Source organism: Patella vulgata, chromosome 8, assembly GCF_932274485.2.
Source record: "Patella vulgata chromosome 8, xgPatVulg1.2, whole genome shotgun sequence".
Taxonomy (NCBI): Eukaryota; Metazoa; Mollusca; class Gastropoda; family Patellidae; genus Patella; species Patella vulgata.
In genome coordinates this window covers 32,590,418-32,616,568 of record NC_065886.2, presented here as the reverse complement: position 1 = coordinate 32,616,568, position 26,151 = coordinate 32,590,418, and the positions used below count along the sequence as shown (strand labels likewise).

The 26,151-nt window shown below is 36.2% G+C and overlaps 1 protein-coding gene across 1 annotated transcript in view; it reads right to left on the bottom strand.

The window, feature by feature from the left end:
- Positions 1 to 25,142, bottom strand: part of LOC126831121 (uncharacterized) — a 39,633-nt gene extending 14,491 nt beyond the window's left edge. Inside the window, exon 1 of the mRNA XM_050561760.2 lies at positions 24,519 to 25,142. The gene's annotated coding sequence lies outside the window, so the exon portion shown is untranslated. The remainder of the gene's footprint in view (positions 1 to 24,518) is intronic.
- Between the last annotated feature and the right edge of the window lie 1,009 nt (positions 25,143 to 26,151).

Genomic DNA, 26,151 nt, shown 5'->3' with positions numbered 1-26,151 from the left:
TGATGCGTGGAAACGGAAAATCAAGATAGGTTATAACCATGTTTATCTTTTAAAATAATTTCTCATGCTGAACAAAGTTAACAAAGGAAATGAAACGTCATACTTTTCTCCGCCAGTCAAGCTAATGAAGCTCTCGCCCCCACCCAAAGAATTAGGAATTAAATTACTTTAGTCTTACCACAACCTAAGCAATGTGATTTTGATTTGTTAACTGAAGAGCTACTTTTAGTGTCTCTCAGTTCAAGTGAATTGAAATGAAATATTTCTGTACAAACTGGGCTATTGAAGACAGGCATATGCCATTCAGTGTGCTTTTAAAAAAATTGTGCTCAGACATTGACATTTCTGCCTTTTCTTCATAGAATTCCAAACTCCAAGAGTTCTTTTACTTTGCACATCATGGAGTACAAGGCTTTGTATGTGACTAGGAGTAGGGTCACCTGTCCAACCATGTGGGTTTTCCTCCCACTGACCTCTACATGCAAGCATATTATTGAATTAAAATCAAACCATATGTTAAGTCCCGAAATGACCTAATTTGTGTTGAGTGGATCTCTCTCTCTCTCTCTCTCTCTCTCTCTCTCTCTCTCTCTCTTTTTTTTATCTTGTTATAGCTGAACAACTATATGTTATTTTGCATGACCAGTGTCAGTGCCATACTCACTAAGCAATTGTGGTCATTTCGGGACTAACATACAGTAAAATGGTATTGATGTGGTTCCTCATCTCTTTGCTGTTCACAATTCAATTCTCTTCTATCAATACCAATTAACGTCACAAGTACGCATGCCATGAACTTTATGTCCGTACGGTTGTATAACGAATAAACGCCACAAGTACATACCATGCACTTTATGTCAGTACCGATCACGAAAAAATACTTTGAGAAAGAAAGTAACGGAAGTGCTAAAATGTAATTTTCTCTAATTGAGTCTCGGGAGATTATTGTGCCACCCTTGTTACATTTTACAAAATGACATTTTCTTTTTTTCATGTAATTAGTCTGATGGGTGATAAGAAACAGAAAAGAAAACATGGCATTTTATTGCATGTTGAGGTATATCCGATAATTATCTTTGTGTATGAAAATCGTTATTGCAGTGTTTGGAAAAGAAATGAAATGGAGATTAACGTCTTACTTTTCTACTACAACTGGGTAATGAAAATGGACATACATCTGACTTTTTGGTACCTATTGAGCACCTAAAGATTTTCTTGCCAGGCCTTTCATCCTGACCCACTGACATTTGGAAACCAAGTGGTGCACTGTGTTACATCAATTTTTAAAAGGGTTTTAATGTCTTGCGTTTCTGTACCAAGTGAACTAATGAAGATAGGCATTCGGAATGTAGTATGATTTTGCCCCAGCAGCAACAGTACTGTGGTTTACTAGTCTATTCTCATTTTAATTTCTAACTTTCGGTAGATCTTAGTTTCTAACGTACTGCCAGTTGTATACGTAGGAAAACTGCTGCAGGTATACGCTATATATTGTCCTCCTGAGTGACATTTTGCCCTGAAAGCAGTGTTTTACGCCATCTCTTCATCACATTCCAACTATCAGGAGTTCTTCCATGTGCATGCAGCCTACGTGTTCATGGGACCTCAGTTTTTTCATCCCACCAAAATGTCGAGATGTTGTTGAATCAATCTGATTAAAACTCAGATCCTATTTCATTTTGTTTTTTATAGTTCAGAATTTGTTTTACTTGTCTTCACAACACTAGGATCTGGAAGAGTTGTTATATATAACTCGCATTCTGGTTGATGTGAGGGATTAGTCAATGAAACAGTCTGTTATGGCCAGTTCTTAACATCAGGGGCACAGAACTGTGGGTATCCCACTAGAAACATCAACGCCGAATTCTTAATCAAATGTCTGATGTCAGGTCTTCATGTAGTGAAGGCCATTGGAAGTATAAAAAAAAACACAAGGAAATATAGATATGTATATTAATCAGATTGCTGTTCATTTGTCCATTGGTCTTTTCTGCAAACTGGTTTTGACCCCAAGCTTGTGTGTGACATGGAGTAGATTCGCCTGCCCAAACTTGTGGGTTTTATTTAGTTGCTCTGGTTTCTTTGCAACTGTAAAGACCCCAGCACCTGACCAGTGAATGATCCATTATCTATTTCACACTATTACATTCAGAAAGAATAATTCAAGGCCATGTTATAGACTAGGTCAAATAGTTATATCTGTCTGTTGTAGACCAGGTCAAACAGTTCTATCTGTCTGTTGTAGACCAGGTCAAACAGTTCTATCCGTAGACCTGGTCAAATAGATCACACCCAACCACTCATCCATCTTTTGATCAATTTTAACTGTATATGTAATAGCACAAACAATAATGATAAGTACGAGTTTGTGTTTATACATGGAGGAAAACCAATTCCACAAGATGTCTGCTAGAAGTTCTATGTTTACATGTTGGCATAGAGGTTCTAACAACCTATCTGAGAATGCCATGATAACAATCTACTACATATACCAGTATATATACAGATATAGCGTTCTACATATCTTATAACAATTATTTGAATCTATTAATCAATTATTCAAGTAATTTGTTAAGAACAAACTTGTGGAATGTGCAGAGAATGTTGGGTGAGGCTGTAAAGCTATTAGATGTTTTTCCAACCGCTAATATCACTAATATCGATAATAAGAAGTGCTGGATGACCACACCACACACACAATGAAATGAAATGGGGTTTAATGTCATACTGTTCTGCTCCGACTGGGCTAATGAAGATGGGCAATTGGGCATACACCATACAGTATGCTATGAGGGAAATTTTGCCCGGACAGCATCACTCTGGCCTATTCTTATATCATATTCCAACTGCCAAGAGATCTTTTAAGTGCATGCCAGTGAGTACACAGGATCTCGGTTTTTCGTACCATCCAAAGGACTCCACAGCTGTCCTTGACATCCCCTCCATCCTGCACCACTGACAAGGGGAAATCACACTGGAACATCCTGATGAACTTTCTCGGCCAACACTGGGAATGAAACCGCGACCTCCAGGCTAGCGAGCTAGCATCTTACTCACTCCGCGACCATGGCCCCTAGATGGTTTTCCAACTGCTGATATTGGTAATAGTAAGTGCAGGATAACCACACCACACAAAAACAAGCAGAATCCCAAGAGGTCACAGATGAAATTAAACTGACTGGGCTAATGAAGATGGACATGTGACATACAGTGTGCTCTGAATGAAATTAAGCCCCGGACATCGGCACTATACAGCCTACTCTTATACCGAATAGCAACTGCCGCTGTCCAGGCAAAATTTGCCTCATGGTTTTTATTAGGACATGCATAGTTTTGTGGTCGTATTAGTTTTAATTAGTGCATGTGTTCTTCATTGATAAACCATTTATCATCATTCACAGCGTCTAGTTGTTTGGATGGGACGAAAAAAACAAGTTCCCATGTTCACGTTGCCATGCATGTATGGCATATAGGAGAGTCTTCACTTGCCCAGTCGCTTCAGAATAGTAGAACAATAAATACCCTATCATTTCATTTCTATATTTTAAAAAGCCATTTATCAACATTCACAGCAGCTAGTTGTTTGGATGGGACGAAAAAAAACCAAGTTCCCATGTTCACGTTGCCATGCATGTATGGCATATGAGAATTTTCATGGTGCAGAAAAGTAGGACAGTAAATCCTTCTTTTTTCATTTCATTTCTATGTTTTAAGAATCCATTGTTCAGCATTGTTCGGATGGGACAGAAAACCAACCCATGAGTTATTGCAGTGCATTTACCCAGTTGGTGCAAAAATGTTAGACAGTAAATCCCTCATCAATTCATTTCATTTCCATTCTTCAACCACCACATTCTCAAGTATTTTCTTTATACTAAATGAGGAGAGTCGAGGGGCGAATGGACTCAGAACATGTGCGTGGGTGTTGTTAGGTGTCCAGAGGCAAAAATTATGGAAAACAGATTCTATTGAGTCCTAGAGAGGCGTGATATAGACTATGCCTGTTTCCTGATTCTTTTTCATTCATTTAAGATAAAATATTAAAACCCTCAGTGCATTTTTTACCAATGGTAGAATGGATGCCTGGTCCATGATTAGAAAAAAATACAATAAATAAGCGATATTTGGCGCTTGTTTTAACATACGAAATGACCTACTCGATAAGACACTATTTCTCAACAATCGAAGTATGACTACCCTTAATTGATTTCTTTTAAAAATTGGCTGAAAGTTTGTCACTGAGAGTTAACATCCTTGACAACATTCAAATTTGAACCTTCACCTGCTTTTAACATCTCGGGTGGAAATCATCAGGGTTTATTACTTGCTTTCAAATGATGGTATATACCACTCTATGAGACAAATAATGGGATACCACTCTAGGATCCAACTGAATTAAACACTTCCACAAATGCTGAACGCTTAAAAATGATACAGACTCAAGTTCATAAATGGAGTTAAATGTCCACTCAACATAAACTAAGTAATTTCGGGACTAACATGGTTCGGTTTTATTTCAATAATTCGCTTGTCTGGTATTATCTGGAAGTGTATTCCACACAATTGATGCACTGTATTGAATAGTTTGGTTCCAAATGATTTCAAATTATAGGCAGGTACATCCAATAATAATTTGCCTTCTGATCATAATGATCGTTTCTGATGATACAATGACCATAACCTGGAACAGATTTGGTAATCGATCGATAGGTTAACGATAAGATCTTAATCTTTTCTCGAACACCGAGCCAAAGTAATTTGTTTAAAACTGGGGCCATGTGTGATCTTGATTTAGTTTTTGTGACAATGTAATCCTGGGGTTTTGAAACCTGTGAATTATAGAATGAATTCTTTGAACTACTGTGAAATATTTATTATAGCATTTCAGAACACCAATAATATATAATGCACAATTATTTTAACCTAATATAAAAGATTTGCCACAAAGCCATGATTTCAATATAGAATAAATAATTTTATTAATATTCCTATCTGTAATGTGATCTAAAAAAAAAGTATTTGTAATAACGAAATCAGACCGCACATATAATGCACAATAATATTAACCTAACATATCAAAGATTTGCCAGAAATCCATGATTTCAATATAGAATCCAGAATTCTATTATCAAAGACAAAATCAAATTCCTGTCTATCATATCTAATCTCAGGGAAAAAGTTGGATATGCGTACAATTGTGTTAACCTAACATATAAAACATTTGCTACCAAGCCATGACTTCAATATAGAATACACAATTCTTTTATCAGAAGCAAATATCAAAATCCAATTCATCATATGATCTTGGATAAAAAAAACCCCAGAATCCAAACCATAACAATACGTTAGTGAAACTATCTAACGGACAATTACGGTATTGATCCTATTTGCCTTTTATAAATATCATTATGGGTGTGATTCCCTCTTAACGTTGATTAGTAATTGATTGAACATTTAGATTGGCCAAACTGAAGAGAGGATTAGTCGCAAATAGGTGGCTTCCTAAACAGCGAATTAAGTACGGCAGAAACGAGAAATAAATGTAATAGTTTTGTTAAGGTTCGTGAGAGGAATGTGAACCATGTCTCAACTCATTTATGGGTATTCACGGAAAGTTGTTTAGACTTGGATTTAGTCTTGTAACATGTTTGTCTCAAGTGGTTCTTGTTGTTGACTTTTGGAGAGAAATGTCACCTTATTTACACTTTTAGTCTCGCTCAATGAATAATCTCTTTCTTGCCAGGATCCCAATTTCCAACAGACCCCCCCCCCTCCCCCCGCCACCTTTCAGCCCAAATATCCTGCATCCGTCACAGTTTCTATTGATTTCATGCTGCCATCTTATTTTTCTCTTTGATTGTTAGTTAACACCAGAAGGATATTACATTTCAATCTATGAAAATTTAGAGCACAATTTAAAAACACTTTTTTGTCCACTTTCCACCAGCTAGAGGACTAGGGACATGGTAATCGAGCGCTTTGGACTCCCAACTAAAATGTCCTGATTCAGTTCTTCTAACTATTAGTGTTTCAATGTCAATTTTCACCAAGGGTGATATCACAGACAAGTTGTCTCATTTTTATTATCTTAACGCAGGGGTCTTTTCTGTGGGAGGAAACCTGGGAGTACCCAGAGTAAACCCACACAGTTGAGTAGGATCAAAACCACGACGGCAGGCGAGAGGTGACCACTAGGCCACCCCACCCCCTCCCCACCTCCTGATTCAGTAAACCTATTAGAACTTATATGACTATCCAAAGCTTTCTATGCTGCCATCTTGTTTTTCTCTTTGATTCATTGATATCCGCAAAGGTTTAGATTACTATATAAATGAAATTATATGAAAGTTTAAAACTGACAAATAAACAACTGATTAAGATCCCTGGTTTAAAATACTTCTGCACCAACTGGGCATATAAGAGAGAGACTTTGCTCTTAATTTGAATTCCAACCGTCGAGGGTTCTTTTACGTGCACGCCTATGTATACATATGGAGATTACTATCTAAAAGAACATTTTTAAGTCTTTGATTTTTTTAAAACATAAATTAAAAAAGTGATTTGCGGCCATCTAGCACTAAGCAAATATTATTTTGAACATAAAGCAGAATTTGAAATGATAGAATGGTCCCGTCTTTATTAGTCCAGTCAGTGCAGAAAAGTAGGACATTAAACCCCATTTCATTTCATTTTATAAATTTGAAATCAGGAAAACAATTTGGCATCATCTAATGCATTGAGAGTTTACGTAAATATAATTTTGAAACTAAATCAGGTTTGAAAATAAAAGAAAACAACTGACATAAACTTCAGTGATAATACAATCTGATTAAAATACAGATCTATATTTCGTTTAGTTTCGTTTTTTTTTTATACTTTCGATGACCTACACTACATGAAGATCTGACAAGTTATAGCGATAGGTCACGTCAGGGGTCAGAAGACCGACTTATGACCCTATGATGACAGACATTTGATTAACCAATCAGCATTGATGTTACTAGTGGATTACCCACAGTTCCGTGAAAAACACGCCTAAAGCTCACCGTAACAGACCGTTTCATTGGCTTATCCCTGGCACCATTCAGAACACGAGTTAAATAACAACTCTTCCAGATCCAAGTGTAGTAAAGACAAGTAAAACAAAATTTTGAACTATAAAAACGAAACGAAATAGGATCTGTGTTTTAACCAGATTGGTGATAATAAGAAGTTGTAAGTTATTTATCTTGAAATAAGACAAATTATTCTGGCTTGCCTAGACTTATTTCTACTTTTAAGTAAAATTAATTTTAAAATAATAAAAGAAAACCATCTAACCTAGACATCAGTTATATAGAAATTGTAAGGTAATCTTGAAATAAGAAGTTAATGGCAGCAGACAGTCTGATCAGTAAAAGCAGATCTTCTTAGTTGAAGTCCATTAACACTATGATTATGTTTGTCTAAAGCTGAAGGTCACGACATTCTCAATATATGAGGAATTAAAATAATATCTGTAATTATGTCGGTATATGATGATTAATTAAGATGAGGTTTTTTGTAACTACAGTGATTAGGCTTAGAAGATGGTTTGTATAGGATATCTTCCACAAAATCCTCATTATTTCCGGAATTAAAGTATCATATTTTATTTGTAATTATATCTGTATATGATTAATTATTAAGTGGTGATTTGTAACTATAGGGTTAGGGTTAGTGGATGGTTCATGTAGAATATCCTCCACAGTAGTTAGGATTGGATTATATAGAATATCCTCTAGAGGTCTAACATTTCCTTGCACCCAACATGATTCAAACTCATGACAGCAACCGATTGCCTCACAGTTCCAGTCCTACTCTCTACCACTAAGCTATTGCGCAACTCTTTTTATTTAGACACTCTTTATATAATAAACAAGCACCAGGAGTGCTAGGTAGTTTCAATGGGCCGTAGGGTTAGTTTATCAATGATTACAATATATTTAGATAGTTAGGAGATAAAGTTGATGTTATCTCAGTTGGCTTCTAAAATTTAGTCTCCTCTCTCTTTCAAAATATAGACCCCTATATACAAACATTATTGAAATAAAAATATTAAAATTTGGAACTAAAAGCCACCAAGAATTTTGTTTTTGATTTTATTTTTTTTTCACAGGGAAATTTAAAAGGCGTTCTCGAAGAACAAAAGAGCAAAGGAATTTAATTTTAGTTCTTCAGAATTATAATAAATAAATAAACATTTGTGTCTCGTAAACAATGTGTCATTAAAAATTTCATAATTTGAAATTAAAGGCTTTGAGAAGAACAAACAAGTCTTGTTTGGTTGATTTAAAAAAAGAAATTCCCAAGAAATAAGAAGCCAAAATTCAATAGTTGAACCACCGAATCGAGAGAAAGAAAGAGAGAGAAATGGGATTTAACATCCACTCAACACAAATTAAGTCATTTCGGACTAACATGGTTCAATTTTTTTTCAATAATCTGCTTGCGCACATGGGTCTTTAGCAGTGGGAGGAAACCGGAGGACCTGTAAAAAAAAAAGTTGGACAGGCTACCCCACTCCTTGTCACGTACAAAGCAGGGTATCGAAACCACACCACTTGAGTGAATGACAGGCTTTGTGATTTCATGTGAACATATTAAATCACTAGACCCTCCTTTAAATTCTTGTGGTCTGATAAGCAAGTTAAATAAAGAAAGACCCACTGCAAGATGTTATCTGCATGTTGTACATCAATATTACTAATATTAATCATAATATTGGCTATTAATAATGTAAACTTCCTGTGTTATAAGGTTTTGTTATCTGGTAGGAATCTTAGCATATGTTCATTAAACATCGTGTTCTACTTCTTCTGTTTATATTTCAAACAATCTGGCTGTATAATAGTTTGGGGAGTGTCTTCATTTCAGACTTAGCAATAACCCATGGTGTGCTGGACAAATTACCCCAGATCTCCTCACCAACCTGCCTGGTCTCCTCCCCAACCAGCTTGATCTCCTCCCAAACCTACCTGATCTCCTCCCCAACCTGTCTGATCTAGTCCCCAACCAGCTTGATCTCCCCAATCAACTTGATCTCCTCCCAACCATATCAAACTCCTCCCCAACCAACTTAATCTCCTCAACCGACCTGATCTCCTCCCAACCATCTTGATCTTCTCCCAAACCAACCCAACCTTCTCCCCATCCAACTTAATCTCCTCCTCCCATCCAACTTGATCTCCTCCCCAACCATCTTAATCTCCTATCCAACTTGTCTAATCTGCTCCCCAACCAACTTAATCTCCTCCCAAACCTGTCTGATCTCCTCCCCAACGAGCTTTAACTCCATCCCAACCCATTTGATTCTCCTCCGCAACTACCAGCTTAGAAGTAGGCACAGATAAAGACAACAATTGGTCTTTTATACCTACACTTTTACATAATGACCAACCAACCATAATAAAAAACATAAATAGGAAATGATGGGAAATGGCAACTCTCCCTTAAAGGGACTATGCCGATTTGAACAGGATCTCAAAAATAAAAGTCAGTGTACCTATGAAATTTAAACGCCTAAATAGTGTATTTACCTTGTCTCAAAATTTCAGCTCAAAATATTGAGTGGTTTTGACGTGAACGTCAAAATTGCTTATCCGGACACGTAACCCTTTTAAGATTTCGGGTCAATTTTTCGTTGGGTGACCTGATAATCAATTGCCGTTCCTTGAGAGGTCTATACAGTGCATGACCCATGTGCTGTACTTGATAACGGAAGGTAAATTTCACCTGCACATTATTTTTATAAAAAAAAGTCTGGTTTTATCCAGACACCACAGAATACAGCTTGGGACACCGGTCTCCATTTCCAGATGAAGACCGACGGGTTTTAGTTGTTTATAAAAGTAATAACAAATATTGAGTTGGGTGCTCGGCGCTTAGGTAGAGGATTTTAAGGGATGTTAACACAAAATTGAGCAGTTTTATTCTCAAAAAAATTATCTGGATCGGTCCTTTAAAGGCATGGCAGAGACTGGACAGGTAAGTAGATCGGTGTAGCTGCTGATGCCGATGATACCGGCAGAGGGAGTAAATATTAACAGATATTTATATAAATACTTACAACTCTAAAATCACAGAGTATCTAGTGACTAAGAATTGTACTTTACCACTAGACACAGAGCATTAAGTCTTTAAATATACTTTTAGATAATGGCCATGCAACCATTAACAGAAATATAAATATATGTAAATACTTACACCTCTAGTGGTAACACAGTATAACTGCCTATTATATATGTTATTATGTCTTGAAATATGTAGGTTTACATAATGACTCACCATATTAAGAAATAAGGCAGTTACGACTGAGAAGATCTCAGAAGGCTAAATTGTGATTTGCAATTACCTAGGGACATCGTCTGCGATAAGATTTGTGATATATTTGGTCGTGAATCCATTAATTGGTCATCAGTTATATCCTCAATGGTCAGTAGCATGTAATTGTATGACTACCGGTGGTATTCTACCAGAAATTGCTTCGGTCATGTAATATCGTATGTCAACAATTGTCAGACTTTAAATTGCTGTTTACTTAAATGAATGTCATTTGGCCCCACATGAACGATATTTCTTGACAAGAGTTAAATACAGGTCATCTGTACCGTAAATGGAACCATCCTGTAATAAATGTCCTGATATTTCTTGTCAAGAGTTAAATACTGGTCATCCAAGTCGTAGATGTGATCAGACTACTTAATAAATGGCCTGAATGATTTCTTGACGCGACCAGACATTTAAAGTAATAACAAAGGAAACAGTATACCATTTATTATGTTTGTTGGATGTCAAACTTGACTAACACCATTGTCTGAGGAAATGATATATTAAATAAAACCACAGTTTTAATGTTCTATTTTTTTTTTGGTCCACTCGGGCTAATGGCTTACACCATTCCAAGTTTTGCCAGACGGCGGCATTTCCGACTACTATGCGCTGAATATCAAACAGCCAAAGATTGTTTTACATCCACTCCCAAGTGTAAATAGGACCATAGTTTTTCATCCCATCCAAATGACTAGACTAGATGCTGTCATTGCCATGCCTTAACAAAAGATAGTCTTCATGGCTGTCCACAAAGTAGCCTACATCGAAGAGACTTTTTCCAAAAGACTATATTATATGAATTTCAAAAATCAACGGCAATTTTTTCGAAGATTTGGATCAAGGATTTAAAAAAATTACGTCATTTATACTTTTATCAAATGATATTACAATTTTATTCAGGGAAGGGCAAGGAGTTAACGTCGACAACACAAACTAGGTCATTTCAGGACTAATATATGGTTCAGTTTGATTTCAACCGGGATCTTTAGCAGTGTGAGGAAACCACAATACCCACGAGATTGCAAAGGCGAGTCTACTCGTTGTCATGTTCAAGTGTGGGATCGAAACCATGCCACTTAACTCAATGACAGATCTTATGATCTAAAGCACATGCATTAGACCAATACCCCCTCCCCAAAATTTCCATTGATCTGTGATACCTAAATTGGAAAAATAAATTGAAAGATATGAATGATGTTTATTTCTTTATGGAAAACAGTTCTTGAAATTAATTACCTAATTCCTATATTCATCTGCACTATCCATAATGAAGAAAATAATAAAAACGCCTTTGGTCTCTATGTCGATTGAATTGCTCCGTATTATTGCTTCATATCTTCAATCAACCTAATCATATGATTTATGAAAGACTTTGATTGAGCAGACACCAGATCTATCCCAAAATGTCTTCAGTAGAATTTATTTTGGCATGATGTTTATCGTGGGTAATTTCTCATGGATGGACAGCTTGATATCTGTCAAAACAATGATTCTCTATAAATAAACAGATTGTCAAGGTTACAGAGAGAGGTCTGTCAAGAAATCACAAATAAAAATGTCTCATTTGCAGTATAGTTTTCGGGGCTTTTGTGTGGAATTTTACACCATAAAAAGTTCCACAGAAGTTTGACTTTGGTCACATTTTACAAGATGACAGAATAAACCGTTTAGTAATCTTGGAAAATAAATAGAAAATGTTTCAAACTGCCTCCAAACCTTCCATATGTCAAGATTTAGGTTTGTTTTAACAAGTTAGACTAAGAAGACTGTATGAAATGGATGATTTTCTATGGATTTTACTGGAACATTAAAAAATAATCTATCCTATCATCTTGTAAGATGTGTGGGGGGTGGGGGGATGGCCGAATGGTTAGCATGTGTGCACTGTATCATATGGTCTGTCATTGAGTCAACTGGCGGCGGGTTTCGATTCCCCGGTTGTATGTCACAAGGAGTAGGGTCGTCTTTCCAACCTCGTGGGTTTTCTCAGGGTCCTCCGGTTTCCTTCCACTGCTAAAGATTCCTACGCACCAGTGAATTATTGAAATAAAATTGAACCATGTGTTAGCCCCTAAATGACGTTAAACCCTCTCTCTCTCTCTCTCTCTCTCTCTCTCTCTAGGATGTGACCAATGTCGAATTTCTGTTCTCCATTCTAAACTGATAATATTTCTCCAGCACCAAAGAGAAGACAGAATATGACTATAGGAAGACAAAATATGACTTTAATATTATGTATAAAAATATTTAACATGATATAGATATATACATTTATTAATAAAAACTAAACTCATAATTCCACCTTTAAACTTTGGTTGGGCTTAATAAATCAAGAATAAATGGCAGAACACATCACTTAACACATCTTGTGATGTCATGCCCAAGACATTTTCTTTTAAATCCCATATATTGTAAACGCTTGTATACAATTCCACATGAAAGCCCCCAACGTTTTTCACTTAGATATCGGAGTACATAAATAGATACTGCTAACAGGTATAATGAATTTGATTATCTACAAATTGTTAAAAGGCATGTTGTAAATTGCGTTTCTTAGCGCAAGGCTATCTCAATCATTCTCACCTTTCTACTTCCATTATATGTAGCAGACCAACGCTAAACAAATTTAACTGCTAATCTGAAAGACTCTATTTTTATAATGTTGTTTTCTCTACTCAATTTCCCTGTTTTTAGTCAAGACAACGCAGGTACTCAATGAGTAAAATGTTGGCTCGCTGATCAACCTGGAGGCCAAGTAAGTTTATAGGGATTTTCTGACGGAGGATCTGGCAAGGAAAAGGGTATAAGCATTCAAATGGGACAAGAAACTCAGGTCCTGTGTACACATTGGGTGCAAGTAAAAGAACCCTTGACAGTTGGAATTCAATGTAAGAGTAGGCTGGAGCACCATTGACTGGGGAGAAATGTCTTCATAACACACAATATGGTGTAAACCCGTCGTCATTAACCCAGTCGGATCAGAACAGTAGATTGTTAAACCCCTCATATCATTGCCCTGAAAAAATTCAATCTGTCGGATGGGACAAAAACAGTTGGCATGTAGGTGTTGGTCAAGAAAGTTCATCTGAATTTTATACCACGGTTACCTCCGTGTCAATGGTGAATTAAGGAGAGCCTGGAAAGGAAAAGTGTCAAGTCATTCAGATGGGACAAAAAACCAAAGTCCTATAATATTACTATGGTAGTAATAATAATCGAAAGCACAATAATAATAGTCTTTTGCACAATCTGAATGACTAGACACCAGGATCGAACCCGTAACCTCTTGGTCAGTGAGCCAGCATCTTACTCACCGAGATCAGAAACACTCTACCAAGTTCCCATAATATAACCATAGTTTGATCAAACACACTCGACCAATCAACTAATAATTACTGTGAATCGTTATTAATATATAAAACAGACAATTAATAAAAGACGTTAATGGAATCACAATCTTGCCGTTTTGTTTGACCAGGAAATGGCTGCAAATCGATTGTTTTTGATAACGAAGGTTAAACGGACTGTGAATGGACAAGATAAATTATTAATTGGACAGACAACGGGGGATCTGGATGGTTCGTATCATGTCAAGTCTAATTTTCTTCTTGCGAGGGTAACGATGTATGCAGTGGCGGCGCCAAGGGGGGGCAAGGGGGCCTGCCCTCTGTTTGCCCCCCCCAATAATTTTAGAAAATAAAAAACATATTTGGTCGGATAGACTAGTGATCAGGCGAGAGATGGCATCTGATCAGCTCTATTTATCTCTACAATCGGTGCCTGAATACTGTCAGACAGCATTTCCGACACTCTATTTTTCAAAATTTTCTTGGGGAGGTGCCCAATACCCTCCACAAGGACTTGATACTTTGGCACTCACAAGGGGACTTCGTTGAGATTCGCAAGTCTGTTCGTTTGACATTTTGTTCTCAGGTCGAATAAACTAGTGATTAGTTGACGGAAGGTATCTGGTCAGATCTATTTGTCTCGACGATCGGTGCCTGACTGAATACTGTCTGACAGCATTTCCGACAGTCTATTTTTCAAATCTCTTGCCTTTGCCCCCTTAACCTTCGACTCTGCCCCAGCTTTGCCCCTCCAACCACCGACGGCTGGCGCCGCCACTGGATGCATGATTTTCATTTTTTGGAAATATAGAATTTGTCACAGCTTATGTAATATGTACTCAGATTGATTATCAAATATTTAGTTAATTTCTCCTGACTTGGATTCACTCCGATTTAAAGTAGGCCTGTCATTTTAATCGCTCCCGGTCTTGGTCGACAGAGTTCAAATGTGGTTTCCCCTTGTCAGTGGTGCAGGATATAGTGTCTGGCAAGGATTAACATCTATTAGTTCAGATGGTACAAAAAACCTAAGGTTGGTCTACACATAAAAAAACCCTTGACAGTTGGAATTCAATAGTTGTTCTGGTAAAATATTCCTAATAGCACACTGTATGGCATATGCCCATCTTCATTAGACCAGCCAGAGTAGAACAATCTGACACATTTCATTTATTCATTCATTTTAAAAAAGTAAATGATAAGAGATATTTGAGTGAAGCCTGTACCACCACAGGCTCGACATGACTGTATGTACAGCCCCCAGATCCACACCCTGTCATCTGATATGTCCGTTCATTGTTTTTAAAAGGTGTCTGTGTATATTGTGTCCTGCCTGTGGGTTTGTTTTCTGTGATTGTTTGTGTGTGGTGTGTTCCCCCTGCACCTACTATATATATATATATATAGTTATGAAATGAAATGGGATTTAACGTCCAGCTTTTCTGCTTCGACCAGACTAATGAAAGCGGGCATACGTCATGCAGTGTGTTATGCGGGAAAATTTTCCCCTGCACCACCGACAAGGCGAAACCGCAGTGGAAAATCCTGAGGAACTTTCTCAGCCAACACCATAAGCGAATTCGAGACAGGCCAGTGAGCTAATGTCATACTCACTGAGCCACCGCGGATCCATTTCCTATATATACAGTAATGATACAGAATCCCCTTGTCAATATGGCTCAGATATGGTTGCTGTCTTATGTCACTGGTAATTGCCAGCTGAGAGCTTTAAAAACTTAGTGAACCATGCTAATGAAGAGCTTTGGTCATCTCTTCAGTTCCACTGATAATTGGCTTTTATGTAACCATGACGTCAGTAGAACGGAAAGAAATACGGATGAAATGAAATGGAGTTTAATGTCAGATGTTTCTGAACCAACTCAGCTAATGCAGACAGGTGTATGCCATGCCGTATATGCTATGAGAGGAATTATGCTCTGACCTCATCACTACAGCACACTATGTTCTGCTCCGCCATTTATAATTGAAATTTTGCTCTGACAGTGCCACTACAACACACTCTGCTTTGATTTCCATCTTCCAGGGGATCTTTAGCATGCTGCTGATTGTCCCATCCCAAATACTAGGAACTTTTTTTTTATCCTCGCTCCACCATTGACAAGAGGGAATCTAGGCCAAGAAATCCAGAGGAACTGCCACCGCCATCATCAGTTGAGTAAGACAAGGGCGTGGATTTGTCATAACTTTTGGGGGGGGACAGATGAACCCTGAAACCTGGAACATTTCATTACCAAACGAAATAAATAATTACGAACAGTTTACTGTACCAGTGTTATTTCAATGAAGGCTGTAACTAGGGGTAATATGACAATATGGAAAAATTGACAACCTACATCAAAGCTGCATAAATATTAATTGTTCATGAAGTTAAGTGAATCGTCCAAAGACGTTCGTTCTACGATCAGGACTGTTCTCTTTGAATATCTTGGCCATTGTGCACTGCACACGCCATCAAGTCGTTCAGTCGGTTTTGCGTCATGAAGTTGTGCAGCCAAGTTTTGATACGGGCGCAGAGTGCAGCAGTGTGAAATGAGAAGAGCTTTGACAGAAGGGAACATCTGCCTCACTTCAGGTGACATAATGAGGAACGCTTCGTTCACAAGTGACATAGATTTGGCTGAAAACTGGCGCTTGAAAAATGGCAATTCTTGTTCCAAGTCCTGATTCAATTCCAGATACAAAGAAACAAGCTCACCATCATGATGTGGATATAAACCTGAAAATCTGTCCTGGCGATCAAAATCATGGGGGGGACAGAGACCTATTCGCCCCCCCCCCCCCTTCCGATACTAAGGGGTGGACGCATCCCCCCCGTCCCCCCTAAATCCACGCCCATGGAGTGAGATGTGAAAGACATACAGATACCAATTGATTAGTGTATGCTAAGAGGGAAATTATCACAGCTAATTTTACCTGAACAGCAGCCTTTCTGGGAGCTCCTTGTTTATTTTGTCCCATCCCATTCCTAATACGGAACGCTGTGGTTAGTGAGCCCCTTATTCATTAAGAATTTATGTATATTGATTTGGTACAGTATTCGACTAGGATAAAAAAAATTGCTTTAAAAACATTTTGTTACCCGGTTTCATTTCATTTCAGGATCACATTTCCCAGTTTTATGTTTTAAAATATCAAGTGGCAAATGTCATCTAATCAGATGTGTTTACTGTTGTCAAGGTGATTAAATTACTCCAATCAGCACCACTTGTTCTTCTATCTAGCTGAATCTCACGTTTACACGATAGATCTATCAGTGGTCATACACCCAATGACCATCACCTTATTTTGCTGTGAAATAACAAGTAATTATTAACAACACTTCTCATAAATAACTCCCACGACTTGCCCATCCTGTTTACAGATTTATATTGATGTTTTGATGTTTGGATTGATGACATCCTTATTCAAAATAATCCCACCATGTTTCTCTTTTAATGAACTTAAAGTAGCGAAACCTCTTACTCATTATTATCCATAATCTTCCACATGGAAAACATGAGAGAGATGGAGAGAGAGAGAGAAAGAGAGAGAGAGAGTAAATGGAGTTTATCGTCCACTCGACACAAACTAGATCATTTTGGGACTAACATGGTTCAATGTTATTTCAATAGTTTGCTTGTCTGCAGGGGTCTTCAACCGTGGGAGGAAACTGGAGGACTCAGAGAAACCTTGCGAGGTTGGACAGGCGGACTCACTCCTTATCAAGTACAAGTGGGGAATCGAAACCACACCACTTGACTTAATAACAGACCTTATGATTTAATGCACACATGTTAAACCATTTGGCCAATACCAACCCCCCAACAATTAGAATTTAATATTGGTCAATTTCAATCAATATAGATGTTGTTAACTTGAAAATATGAACTCCTGTTATCCAATATTTAAGACACATTTTTAAATAATTGTGTGACATAGTTTTCCCTATGCTGGATTGGGTTATGGTCTGATTGGGAGCCACAGTGGCTTAGTAAGTAAGATGTTGGCCCTCAAACCTGGAGGTCCCAGTTTGAGTCCTGCATTGGCAGAGGAAGATCATAAGGATTTTCCAGCATGGTTTTCCCTGTTTGGATGGAAAAATTAATGAGGTCCCGTGTACACTTTGGCGTTGTGTAAAAGATCCCTTGGCAGTTGGAATTTGATATTGGAGTAGGCCGTAGTGCCGCAGTCCAAGAAAAATTTCCTTCATAGGGTACTGTATGGCATATGTTCGTCTTCATTAGTTCCGTCAATGCAGAACACTAAGATGTTAAACTCCAGTTCATTTCAGCTTTGTTATGTTTATTAGTTTGGTTGCCCAATATGCTAGATCATATCTATGTTATGATTGACACATATTATTATATAATAGATAATAAACAAAGATAACATTTAATATTATTATCTTAAATAATATTTTATTATCATCTGCTAAATTAGTCTGATGAGTGTATTAGCTTTATAGTAGTTGGGTGACCATGGGGGACAGTGGCATGGGGTGCTGGGGGGATGTGAGATTAAGATATCTGTCACTTTATTTTGTGAGCAGATTGTTCAAAAATACATTATCTTCTCATTCCCTATTGTCCAAGATCTAGTGGCAGTGCTGGATTTACCTATAAGCCTAGATGCGACACGCTGAAGCCTATTGCCTTAAGATCTAGAGGCAGTGCTTGATTTACCAATAGACTTGTCAGGCTGAAACCTAGGGCCTCATTCCAAGGTGAATGATATGTTTGACATCATATGCCTTTCTTAAAAGATCTTAAACATGATCTGTCATCACCCTCGTCTTAAAATGTGCTCAATTGTGTTAAAAACACACTCTCACCCTTCTCTAGTCATGAAGATGGGGGCTCAGAAGGGGCCTCATAAGTGTAATTGACTAGAGACCACTCTCTTCATCTAAATCTGACACTGTATCTGGTCATACTGTTACATCAGACATCTTACAAATTAGATTTCACGAAAAGACATTATTGATCGTTCATGCACATACTTGTAATTTGAAACAGAACACCTTTCTGTATTACCAACAGCTGTTCAGTTTTAATATATCAATTTTCAAGAAACGTCTAAAATCAATATTTTATATTAAATTATGAAAATTAAATTATGTAATCTGTATGTATGAAATATACAAGGGTGGACAAAAGGCACCTGTCACACAAATTATTACATAATGTTATAATAAAAACGTTGTGTGATAATTATGTCCAGGGCCCTGTTTATCAAAATCTTAACTAAAGATAAAATCCAAATTTAAGTAGATAATTCAATTTTGATTGGCTAAGCACTAAAATGAACCTAATATTATCCAATCAAATTACTAAAATTTGGATTTTATATTAGTTAAAATTTTGTGAAACAATTTAAGGCCCTGTCTTGTATATATGTCTTGTGTGATAACTGTCCAGACTTGGAAATATGTTATGTATGATTTTTAGATGTTTTCTTGGAGTTTAATGAATGGTCTTGAGGAATTTGTTACTTAAAGCTGGTCCATATACAGATATTCAAATATTATACAAAATTTGTTATTTTTATGATAATACTGGCGCAGCTTAAAATTGAGACATTTTTGTAATTTAATCATTAAAATAATTTGTCTGATTTAATATTATTATTACAAAACATTTATATATTGCTGTCTTCACCAAATGGAATTGGGTTTAAGGTCCTATTTTTCTGCACCGACTGGTCGAATGAAGACCGGGTCTTAACCATGTGTTTCGATATGCTTTACGTACAAGTAAGAGTTAACAAAATATCTGAATTTCAAAAATATTGTATATTCAAAACTAAGTCAAATTTGTTTTCATGGAAACAGAAATTATCAATTCCTAGAAACTTTTAATTCTCAAAAGTTTCAACTTATATAATAAGTTGATGTGTGTACAAAGTTTTATAAACATGTCTTAAACGGTTTTAGATATATGCTCCAAAATAAAAACTATATAAACCAATAACTAAGTCAAATTTGTTTCCATGGAAACACCTGACTGATTAAATTTCTAATTAGTGAAAGACACAACTACTATGATGGGTTTATACACAGGTTCATAAAGATATTTTAAATCGTTTATGAAAAGATATGGGGTTTATCGTCCTACTGTTCTGCTCCAACTGGGCTAATGGAGACAGGAAATTTACCCGGATAGTGACACTTCGGCCAATTCTTATGTCAAATTCTAACTGCCAAGGGATCTTTTACGTGCACTCCAATATGTACATGGGACCACATTTTTTCTTCCCATTGGAACGACGTAGTCCCTTGCCAGACCTTCACCACTGACAAAGGGCAAGCACACCGAAAAATCCTGATCATGAGGTTTCCATTCTTCACTTGTATGTAGGTTTTCCATTTTCACGCATCATATTGATTCGTAATTACAATTAAAAACTAATCAGGCATGGATTGTTAATTGTATGTATTGGATATCTCGCTATCTCTGTTTATTAAAACTACCATTCTCTGATGGTTCCCAGGTGTCATATTGTTTGTCATAGCGTATAATATATGCAAGATGTCCCATGATATGCTGTTTATAATTGACATATTAAATACAAGTTAAAGAGACCATGCATTACATAAATACATTTCTACCAGTAGGGAGCGATGAGGAAATAAAATCACGTCTAACTTTTCTGTATCAACAAGGCTAATGGAAATGGATTTTTCATTTCATTCGAGCAACTAGACACATTTCATTCCATATTAATTATGGAATTTTCTGTATCAACAAGGCTAATGGAAATAGATTTTTCATCTCATTCGAGCAACTAGACACATTTCATTCCATATTAATTATGCCTGAAGTGTAATCTACCTAATCTCAGGGATTTTTACCTGTTTAGTACCTGTAGCTACCTGTTTAGCTACTGTGCTTGCTCTCTCTCTCTCTCTCTCTCTCTCCCCCTAAATCAGTTTACAGCCTACCACTGAGAAGTTCAATTAGGTTACAGCCAACCCCTCACAAGTAGCACCCAGATGTCCGGTTCTGCCACTGACAAGTTGAATCAGGTTACAGCCTACCACTAACATAATCAATTGGGTTACATCCTACCACTGACAAGTTTAGTCAGGTTACTGTAGACCACTGATGAGTTCGATAAGGTTACAGACTACCACTGACAAGTTGAATCAGGTTACAGCCTACCACTGATGAGTTTAATTGGGTTGCAGCCCTCCACTGACACATTCAATTGGGTTACGGCCTATCACTGACAAGTTCAATCAGGTTACGACCTACCACTGACCGGTTCAATCAGGTTACGGCCTACCACTGACAAATTCAATCAGGTTACAGACTACCGCTGACGAGTTCAAACAGGTTACAGCCTACCACTGACAAGTTCAATTGGGAGTTCAATCATTTCCACATATTATATAAAAAATAAATGTTTCACAAATTAAAGATATGTTATGTAAGATTTAGATAAAGAGCTAGCCATTCTTGCTATAATAGCTTAAATCAAAATATGGCTGAACTGTTCTAATCTATTTAATATCGGAGAAATCTGTTGCCATCGAGAGTTGATTATGGCCTGGATAAGTTAATTAATGCCTAATTAATAATTTAGAAAACATTTCAGGCCTAAAGAAATAGGCAGATTTAGCTCTTGCATAATATATGTTTAAATTATTTATTTATTAAAGAACATTAAACCTACGTTCATTTGATTTAAATTCCTCCTGTCCAACCGCGTGGGTTTTCTCCGGGTCCTCCAGTTTCCTACCACTGCTACAGACCCCTACGTGCAAGCAAATTATTGAAATAAAATTAAACCATATGTTAGTCCCGAAATGACCTAATTTGTGTCGAGTGGACGATAAACCCCATTTCTCTCTCTCTCTCTTTAAATTTCTCCTTTTTTTCTATTTTGTAATATAATAATTCCTACATATACATGTATGATGTAACAGCTTGTACAATATTAAACCATGTTATTACTACTTTTCTCTTAAATATATTAAAATATTGATTTGTTTCTGACATGACTGACTTATAACAATTGTCTACTTTTACTTAAGATATTTATGAATAGGTCTTTATCTACGTTCTACTACTATATATCACTGCACACATGCTGTGATTGGTGTGGTTTTAATATTTGTCCACGTTTCGATGTATTAGCTTAATATTGCTCGTACACCTGTGCTAGATATATATTACGAGACGTAAAAAAAAAAAAATCAGTCAGATTTATTGATGTTCTTTTTCTTTCTAATAATGGAGTGAATTCTGTATATTTTCTTAGTTTATAGCTTTTTGAGTTAATTAAGAGAGTGAGGGAGAAAGAGTGCCAGAGAGAGAATTAGGTTTAACATCTACTCAACACAAACTAGGTCATTTATTTCAATAATTTGCATGGGAGGAAACCAGAGGACCTGAAGAAAACCCACAAGGACAGGAGACCCTACTCCTTGTCATGTACATGTGTGGACTCGAAACCATGCCACTTGACTCAATGACAGACGGTATGATCTAACTCATTAGACCATTAGGCCACCTAACCCCAATTGACTATAGGACCAGATAATTTTTCTATGGTTGAATATACTAATGCAGTTGCTGGGAAAGCATCTGATAAATGTATTAAAGTTTTAAAGTCTTATTTTATTTACCCTGGCTTAATCAACACTAAAATGTACTCAGATTATTTTCACATTTGATTAAGAAAATTAATGGTAAATAATAAATAATCTTCTGGCTTTGATTCAAAAGAGGAACTTCAAAAGATTGTAGGTGCTGCCGGGGCCTGTGTTGACTATTTTCTAGTAATTGTGTAGGAGAACAGCACTACACACAAGCACAATAAAACCAATAAAAAACATGTAGGTGCTGCTGGGACCTGTGTTGACTATCTTTGTCCCCCGCCTTTCGAAGAAAGCAGGGGACTATTAAAATCTGTCTGTCTCTCTGTCCGTCCATCTGTCTGTCCGTCACAGTTTTTGGGAGACAATAACTCTGCATCTAATTGAACTAGAATATTCAAACTTGGTGTAGGTGTTTATTAGGTCAATACCCTTCATGGAGTTTGAAGATGAGCATGTTCTGCTTAGGGTAAGCAGAGATAAGCAATTTGATTGGTTGATGCTTTGGGGCACGATAACTTTTGTTCTAGTTAATGAGAGTGATGAAAAACTTGGTGTATAGTTTCATTACATCAATACCTTGACTAAGTTCGATAATGAGCATTTTCCGCTCAGGGTTAGCAGAGCAAAAAGCAATTTGATTGGTCAAGACTTTGGAACACAATAACTCTCTTTCTAATTGAGGTAGAATGTTCAAACAAGGTGTAGTCCATTAGGTAAATGACTTCATGGAGTTCGAATATGAGCATTTTCTGTTTAGGGTAAGCAGGATAAGCAATTTGATTGGTTGATCCTTTGGGGCACGATAGCTATGGTTCTAATAAAGTGAGAGTGATAAAAATTAGAGTATAGTTTCATTACATTAATACCTTGACTATGTTTGATAATGATCATATTCTGCTTGATAAGCAATTTGATTGGTCGAGACTTTAGAATAAAACAACTCTGCTTTTAATTGAGATAGAATGTTTAAACTTGATGTAGATGTTCATTAGGTGAAAGTCTTGACTGAGTTCAGTGATTAACATTTCCCACTAAAGTTAAGCAGAGCTAAGCAATTTCATTGGTCGATGCTTTGGGACAAGATAACTTTGATTCTAACTGATGGAGAGTGGTGAAACTTAGTGTATAGTTTCACTACCAGGTACTTCAAAACCTTGACTGAGTTTGATTGTAAACATTTTATGCTCAATACTTTTGAAAAAGATAAATGTGCAATTAATCTATATGTGTCATCTATTTATTTTGGAATTTCGTTGGGGGACATCAGCCTGATTGTTGGCTTGTCTATATAGTAATAGTGCAGGAGAACAACACTACACACAAGCACAATAAAACAAATGCAGATATCTTTGTAAATACAGCACAGAACTGACTCATTTTTGTACTGATGTCATGTGGTCTGTGTACTTTTTACAAATCTTAGATTCAGGGCAAAGTTGTGGGCTACTATTTTCTGTCTTCAAAGACCCCCCCCCCCCCAAAAAAAAAACAAAAACAACATCAAGTGATAAATCAGTGGGGAGATTAAAAACTTAATCCATATATTATAGGGGGACCACACCACACAGGACACACAATAAGAGACACTTCAAGTGACAAACGCGCATATCAGATCAAGTGAATGGATCTGGGGAGCTGGCTGTAAGCGTCCACTGAAACATTGAAAAAACAAATGGCTCCTTTACCAAATGTTTTTTGTTTACATTTTTATCATGCCCAGATATTTAAACAATTTCATGTGTTAGGTTTATGTATATAGTGATGATAAACTATGTTGAAAGTAAGGCATCTTTTCCACACAGAGAGATAATTTTCATAAAATGTGACAATGTGTTTATAAGAGAGAGAGAGAGAGAGAGAGAGAGAGAGATGGGGTTAAACCTCCACTTGACACAAACTAGGTCATGTTAGGACTAACATATGGTTCCATTCTACTTCAATAATTCACTTGCACGTAGCTGTAGGGGTCTTTAGCAGTGGGAGGAAAGTGGAAGACCCGAAAAAAAAAAACCCACATTGTTGGACAGACGACCCTACTCCTTGTCAATGACAGACCTTATAAATGATCTAACACACACATATGTTAGTCACGTTTAATACAAACAAAAAATTAGAAATGTTTTGTTTTTGTTATGGCACATTTACGCAAATTTTAAAACCTCAAGAAATATATAACCATTACCTATAGTGTGAAATTATATAACAAAAACAAAACTTACCTATAAGTGAATAACTGCTTCATCAAATTTTATATCTCAAAAAATCAACTCAAGTAGTAAGTTGATAATTCCACATTTAAATTACCGAAAATAAAATCATAACATGAGTTTGTGACACTTAAATTAATAAAAATGTCCACTTTAGTAAATTTTTGTCAAGTTCGGCACACTTCTAGAAAATCACAAGTTTTTTGTCAACTTTCGCTAAGATGAGCAAAAATCGACATTGAGGTTAAATAAATATCATCATTAAAGACTTTGTGAACTTTCTCGATACAGAGATTAATAAAATATCACCACTAAAAAATTTTGTCAACTTTCCCGACACAGAAATGAATAAAAATCACCACTTTTTGTCAACTTTCTTAAGTCATACTTCATTCAATTACAGAATACTGAATTTATAAATATCACCACTTTCTTGTGTCACACTTCAAAATCAGTTCTCTGTGTTGTTTTTTTATAATTTTCTTGACACTGAAATTAATAAAAATCACAACTTCAGTAATAGTGAGAAATATCACTCTGTCGTTTTTAATTTTTTGTTTTCCGTATTTGAATCACAAACAAATATACATCCAAGATAAAGAGTTATAGTATTACCTCCAACGTGGACTACTCAAGACTAACTGACTGTTCCTACTGTAGTTCCTATACTAGTAGTAGTAGTAGCATAGAGAGACAACGTGTATAATTCCTATACTAGCAGTAGTGTGGAGTATAGTATCCGATGTGTATTGATTCATCATAGCATATTTTATACTCCTGTAGAAATCTGCCAGTATGATAAACAATTATAGACTAAAAACCACATGCTTCTAAAATCAATTAGATACATACTTCCAGCCATTGTTTATTACCTATCCTTAGCATTCTGGACGTTGTTTCTTCACAAAACACAAAAATCTTTACTTCCATACAATGGGTATATAAAACAATTCAAGAATATTGAAATGAGATAAAATTGATAAATTGTTTTTCGATATTTTATTGATCTTGTCGTGTATGAATAATTAACACGGCCGTATGAAATATTGTTTTATATGTAATTAAAGGAGAGTTCAATAATTTTTTTAAATTAACAGTATGTTGCTAGTTTAATTAAAGATGTCAAAATGTTGTTAATTGGTGTGAAGTGGGATCAATATAATATCCTGGCTAGTAAAGAAAAGTGGAACTTAAAATACAAAAGACATTGCAATAATATAAAACAATATTATAAACATAAGCATAATAGAAATAGTTAATTGAATGAATGAATGAATAAATAATGAATGAATGAATTATTGAAAGACTTAAATATAAACAATTCACATATTTATCATCATAAACCCCATTTCTTACTAGGTCTGGAGAAAGAGAGAAATTGATCATTTTGGGACAAACATATGGTTCAATTTTAATTCCATAATTTGCTTGCTTGTAAGGGTCTTTAGCAGTGGAAGAAAACCCATGAAGTTAGACTGGCAACCCTATGCCTTGTGATGTACAAGCAGGGGAATCAAAATCACACCACTCGACTCAATGACATACGTATCTTATGATACTTTAGACCAGTGTTGATATTTCAAAAAAAATTTTTGTCAGACATTTTTACAAAAATAAAAGGGCATAACTCTTATCGTTATTTAAG